Raw genomic sequence first — 6720 nt, 5'->3', positions numbered from 1 at the left:
AGTTCAACAATACCTAGATCACATGGAGAGGAAATATCAACATCACCATGGTTACTTGCTCTTCTCATTATTTGAATTAATGTGTACCTTATTTACTGTAGTTAAACAATACCTAGATCACATGGAGAGGAAATATCAACATCACCATGGTTACTTGCTCTTCTCATTATTTGAATTAATGTGTACCTTATTTACTGTAGTTAAACAATACCTAGATCACAAGAGAATAAACTTGTCATAGTCATTTGCCCCATTTATTGTCTGAATCACTAATATCCTTATGTTTCTTATATCTTTTACTACATTATTAGAACTGGAAAGTACAATTTTTATATTCCCGTACGTTAAGTACACTATGTAGAAATATTTATAATGTTTATGGATTTCTCTTTCTTACCTTACTATATTTTAGAGAATAAAAATACCGAAACTTAAGCATAATATAAGCTCGAGGGTTCGTAATCATACGTTGTTTGTTTTATAATATATTAATATTAATAATCCAGTTGATTTGATTTCACAATTAAAAGTAATATTTCAAATAAATAAAACAATTAAATATATCACATACGTATATAACTTGCAAGTCTTATATTTTTCACAGAGAGTTTATTCAAAGAATAACTATTATGAACAACTATATTACTAAACGCTTTCAGGAAACGTTTGTCATACATAATAATATAACTAATCTCATTCCAGGAAGAATTGTTATATATATAACAATTTAGTATTGGTGGTTAAAATGGTATAAAAACATACATTACTCTTCATTTTAAGAGAAAAAAATAATGTACGTCACATTGTTACTATGATTTGATAATAGGCGTATACAATGAATAAGTTATATATATTCAATTTGTTTGTTTATTTCGGATATTCGCGCAGAGCTATACGAGCGACATCTACGCTAGCCGTCCTTAATTTTGAGCTTGTAGACTAGAGGGAATACATCTACCAACCAGAATCTTCCGCCAACTCTCGGGCTACTCTAATCTAATAGTTGGATTTGACTGTCGCTGATATAACGCACTCACGGCCCTACATTTTGCGGCAACAGAACGAGAGCCTTAGATTCACCATCAGGCATGTTACCGACTAAGCCACGCCCTATCTCATACATTCAGACTTGAAAATCTCTCAGTTGTTTAATTCAGTGTTTCCCAAAGTGGGAGCCGCGGCTCCCCCTGGGGACCGTGAAGCTATTGCTGGGGGGCCGACAAAAATGGACCATAAACAAAGATGCTGAATTAATTTTAATTCTAAATAAACAATAAGCCGATAAAAATTATGTTGAGTTAATTAAATGATACAGTATGTTGAAAGGAGATGTTGTTGTTTTTACCACAGCACTGTTTTTCAATCACCATGGTAAAGTTATAGTTGGGGGGGGGGGGCTCAAACGTTTTTATTCGCATCAAGAGAGCCTCAGACTAAAAGAGTTTGGGAACCACTGGCTTAATTATTGGCCTAATCCAACAAAGCTCACTGGAACAAAAGAGTTAAATTTTTAAATATTTATTTAAGTATTATACATTGTTGGAAGTGTTAACATCAAACAGATATTTTTTGCAAGGAGAGGGAATCCATTGTATACTTTAAGGAAAAGTTCAGATCCAGCTCCTTTTGAGTGGATTATTCTATTTTTTTAACTTTATAACAACGTTTCCAGCACAATTGTGGTCATTGTCAACTAAACGTCCTCTATTGTATGAAATGATTGCGCGAGCGAAAGATATTGTTGAGAATCTAAACTAGAACAATTCCTTACTTTGGAATTACTGAGAACAGCATCTAATTAACAAAAAAACACAGCAACAACACTATATTAAAAACTAACTGGAGTACCCGTCTCATGGACAGAAATTATGTAAATTCATGATTAATGAAAGGTTATCTTAGGACATGAAAAGTTGCTTCCCTTGTATGTAATTGTAAAAAACACAAAAAAACTGCAAAACACAAAATGTGAAACCGCAACTTTGTATGTATCTGCCCATGGACTCATATAAAATATTGGATAATAATAGTTTCTACTACACTATATTCGTCATATCCATTGCCGACGACGCGTTTCGCTCAATCCAGAGCTCTTCAGGCCGGATGGGATATAATACCATTTACAAGGTTATTTATTACAATTATTAACAACTAAAAACGCTACATATTCACTTTTGATGGTGTCGTTACTGTTCAGATTGGGTGTAACTAATGATTTTAAGACTTCTTAAGTCTCTAAACGTTCTAGTATCTCTTCTTAATAATGTATCTATGTAAATATAATAGCACCGTCTGTTGTCTACTTCACAGTGTGTGGATGGATCTTCACCAAAATTGGCATGGGGGTTTATTAGGTCCATTTGGGAATACATACAAATTTTCAGTTTTGCGGTTTTTACCACTACCTCACCTTTCGTGGATGAATCTCCACCAAATTTGGTTTGGAGATTCAATCTTGAAAAATCCATAAGGGACTAGATTCGGAATGTGTTGTTTAAAAATATAATAGGCCTAACGTAATAATGTTTCCAGTTGTTGCGTGACACCTACATTTAGTGACCGTAGTAAACCGACCTGAGTACATTTCAGAAACACGTTTATTGCCATTATTAAATAATGCCAAAGTCGAGAGTGTTTCCTTCCTCACATTTAGATCATTATCATCACCCTTACAGACAACAAGAACTGCTATAGAAACTAGTCAATGTCAAACTTATTGTTGTGAAACTAGTCAATGTCAAACTTATTGTTGTGAAACTAGTCAACGTAATAACTAATTGTTGTAAAACTAGTCAATGTCAAACTTATTGTTGTGAAACTACACAATAAAAGAACTGTATTGTTGTGAAACTATTCAACGTAAAAACTTACTGTTGTAAAACTAGTCAATGTCAAACTTATTGTTGTGAAACTAGTCAACGTAATAACTTATTGTTGTAAAACTAGTCAATGTCAAACTTATTGTTGTGAAACTACACAATAAAAGAACTGTATTGTTGTGAAACTATTCAACGTAAAACTTACTGTTGTAAAACTAGTCAATGTCAAACTTATTGTTGTGAAACTAGACAATAAAAGAACTGTATTGTTGTGAAACTAGTCAACGTAAAACTTATTGTTGTAAAACTAGTCAACGTAAAACTTACTGTTGTGAAACTAGACAATGTAAGAACTGTATTGTTGTGAAACTAGTCAACGTAAAAACTTATTGTTGTAAAACTAGTCAACGTAAAAACTTACTGTTGTGAAACTAGACAATGTAAGAACTGTATTGTTGTGAAACTAGTCAATGTCAAAACTTATTGTTTTGAATGTATTTTCGTTTCTAAATTGTTGACATCGTCAATATTTGACAAGAACCACTACAGAGAAAAACAAATCATTTAAAAATGTGTTGCCGTGAATGTCTCTTCATTTTTCAGTAGTTGTCATTATCACCCAGTTAGCCGCAACAAGAAATATATATATATAATTTGTTTCTAGTATTTTTCAATGTTTATTATATACATTTTGTTATGAGAAATATCTTATATTGTTAACTTAGTATATGGATTTAGGACTAACTTAAATTTCCTAAGCTGGCTGGTCCTGTGGAGGTATTATTGGGACTACAGTCCGAAAATATTGCTAGTAGCAAGGCTACTCAACCAATGAATGAACCCGTTTTAATCATTAAATTAGCTATGTTCGTTACTGTGTTAATTTTAAGTCCTGGTCTATGATGTTAGTTTGCTAACAATGACAATTTGGTCCTTGATTTTTCCTCTCTCATAAACACTTGTTATCACGATGCATTTAGTTCGTAACAAGTACTACTACAAATATAAGTCGATTTTTAACTGTGTTCTCGTGAATGTTCCCCTTTAACTCCCCTAATCGATGGCTAATCGATAAGTCTGAGGACTTATAACGCTAAAAATCAAGTTTCGATACTCGCAATTGGCACAGCACAGATAGCCCATTGTGTAGATTTGTGCTAAATAACAATGAAAATAAAAAAAGTTATATTTGGTGTTACAAGGTCGTTTTTTTATTAGTATTAATACTTCAATAAATTGTTGGTACATCGTTTAATGGAAACAAGAGTTATCATTGTACAAAAGTAGTGTTAAACGTCTGTTGCCCTCAATAGTGCCCTCCCCCCCAATGTCATAGCGGTTTGTCCGTGGACTTACAGTGCTAGAAACCGGGTTTCGATACTCGTGGTGGGCAGAACACAGACAGCCCATTGTGCTTAACTACAAACAAACCCTCAGTTCTAGACGTTTCAACATTATAAGCAACTGCTCCACAAGAATTTCAATAAAAACTCACAGTTCAAATTTTATGGTTCAATTAGTCTCGGTATTGCCGGTGTTCAAATCACCATGCTTTAAATGAAAGGTTAACCCTAGAATTGAAAACCCAGACTTGTCGCATCAACCTAAGTCAAAGAGGACTATCCGCAGAACCAGGCATCGTTCTCCTTTCTGCGCCAGTCGTATCGATTGCGTCCGATTTAACAAAAAACGACGCATGCGTAAGTGGCTATATTTCTGTAATTTCATTTCCTCGTTCATTTAATGTTTTTTTTTTTCGTGTTGCGTTTTTATTACATTAATAAAAAAATAAAAGTTTTCCCACATACTTTACCTTGTTTGTTTGTTTGTAATTAAGCACAAAGCTACACAATGGGCTATTTGTGCTCTGGCCACCACGGGTATCGAAACCTGGATTCTAAAGCTGTAAGTCCACAGACATACCGCTGTGTCACTGGGGGGGGGGCATTACTTTTGTTCAGATGTTAAACTACACACATTTTTCAATAAATTAAAAACTATTAAAACATATTAAGAAAGATGGTGATCTAAATGAAGAGTTATCAGTTTTTTTACTTTTACTGAAGAAACTTGCATATTGGTAGGTCTAAGGTTTGAGTCGAAATATGCCATTGAACACTCTCCGTACTTTTAGCAGTGGAGGCGTTGTAACCGGGATAGCTAATCTCGCTAACTTCGGTTAAGAGTAATCGTGTTGGCGGCGGGTGCTGTTGACTGTCTGTCCTCCCTCTAGCTAGAACTGATGGCTATGCTTAAACCTTAAGGTCTAATCTGGCTGTTTAACCCATTTTTCGCATGAGGTACCACCAACTTGAAAATACTGCAACAAGAAATATTATTATACATGTTTCCTTATTGATGTTATCAAAATTTATAATGTTCCTTTACTGGATTTTTACCTATATTTATAATGTTCCTTTACTGGTTTTGTACCTACGTTTATAATGTTCCTTTATTGGTTTTGTACCTACATTTATAATGTTTCTTTACTGGATATTTACCTACGTTTATAATGTTCCTTTACTGGTTTTATATCTACGTTTATAATGTTCCTTTACTGGATTTTTACCTACATTTATAATGTTCCTTTACTGGTTTTGTACCTACGTTTATAATGTTCCTTTACTGGTTTTGTACCTACGTTTATAATGTTCCTTTACTGGTTTTGTACCTACGTTTATAATGTTCCTTTACTGGTTTTGTACCTACGTTTATAATGTTCCTTTACTGGATTTTGACCTACATTTATAATGTTCCTTTACTGGTTTTGTACCTACGTTTATAATGTTCCTTTACTGGTTTTGTACCTACGTTTTTAATGTTCCTTTACTGGATTTTTACCTACGTTTATAATGTTCCTTTACTGGTTTTGTATCTACGTTTATAATGTTCCTTTACTGGATTTTTCCTACGTTTATAATGTTCCTTTACTGGATTTTTACCTACATTTATAATGTTCCTTTACTGGTTTTGTACCTACGTTTATAATGTTCCTTTACTGTATTTTTACCTACATTTATAATGTTCCTTTACTGGTTTAGTACCTACATTTATAATGTTCCTTTACTGGATTTTTACCTACATTTATAAAGTTTCTTTACTGGATTCTTACCTACGTTTATAATGTTCCTTTACTGGTTTTGTATCTACGTTTATAATGTTCCTTTACTGGATTTTTACATACATTTATAAAGTTCCTTTACTGGATTTTCGTCTACATTTATAATGTTCCTTTACTGGATTTTTACCTACATTCATAAAGTTCCTTTACTGAATTTTTACCTACATTTATAAAGTTCCTTTACTGGATTTTTGTCTACATTTATAATGTTCCTTTACTGAATTTTTACCTACATTTATAAAGTTCCTTTACTGGATTTTTGTCTACATTTATAATGTTCCTTTACTGAATTTTTACCTACATTTATAAAGTTCCTTTACTGGATTTTTGTCTACATTTATAATGTTCCTTTACTGTTCTTTAATATATAATTATAATATTTCTCTACTTTTTTTATCTAATTCTGAGATTTTTCTTTGCTGGCTTATTTTATCTGCATTTGTAATGCTCCTGTAATGGTTATTTGTCTAAATTTATAATGTTTCTCTTATAATGTTTTTTTTTCATCCGCATTCATAACGAATTATCTTATTGCAGTTTCTTCTTGAAGTGACATCTTGTGATTTTTATGTTGATACATTTGAGTAATTAAAAGCAGTCCTGGCATGGCCAGGTGGTTAGGGCGCTCGACTCGCAATCTGAGGGTCACGGGTTCGAAACGTGCTCGCCCTTTCAGCCGTGGGGGCGTTACAATGTTACGATCAATCCTACTATTCGTTGGTAAAAGAGTAGCCTAAGAGTTGGCGGTGGATGGTGATAACTAGTTGCCCTACCTCTAGT

General features: G+C 33.2%; 1 protein-coding gene across 1 annotated transcript in view; it reads left to right on the top strand.

The window, feature by feature from the left end:
* The window catches only part of LOC106463590 (cyclin-dependent kinase 5 activator 1-like), a 3821-nt gene extending 3575 nt beyond the window's left edge, over positions 1-246 (top strand). The window contains exon 2 of the mRNA XM_013923636.2: positions 18-246. The gene's annotated coding sequence lies outside the window, so the exon portion shown is untranslated. The remainder of the gene's footprint in view (positions 1-17) is intronic.
* The last annotated feature ends 6474 nt before the right edge of the window (positions 247-6720 follow it).

This window comes from Limulus polyphemus, unplaced genomic scaffold (genome assembly GCF_000517525.1).
Source record: "Limulus polyphemus unplaced genomic scaffold, Limulus_polyphemus-2.1.2 Scaffold1442, whole genome shotgun sequence".
Taxonomy (NCBI): domain Eukaryota; kingdom Metazoa; phylum Arthropoda; class Merostomata; order Xiphosura; family Limulidae; genus Limulus; species Limulus polyphemus.
This window is presented reverse-complemented; position numbering and strand designations above follow the sequence as displayed.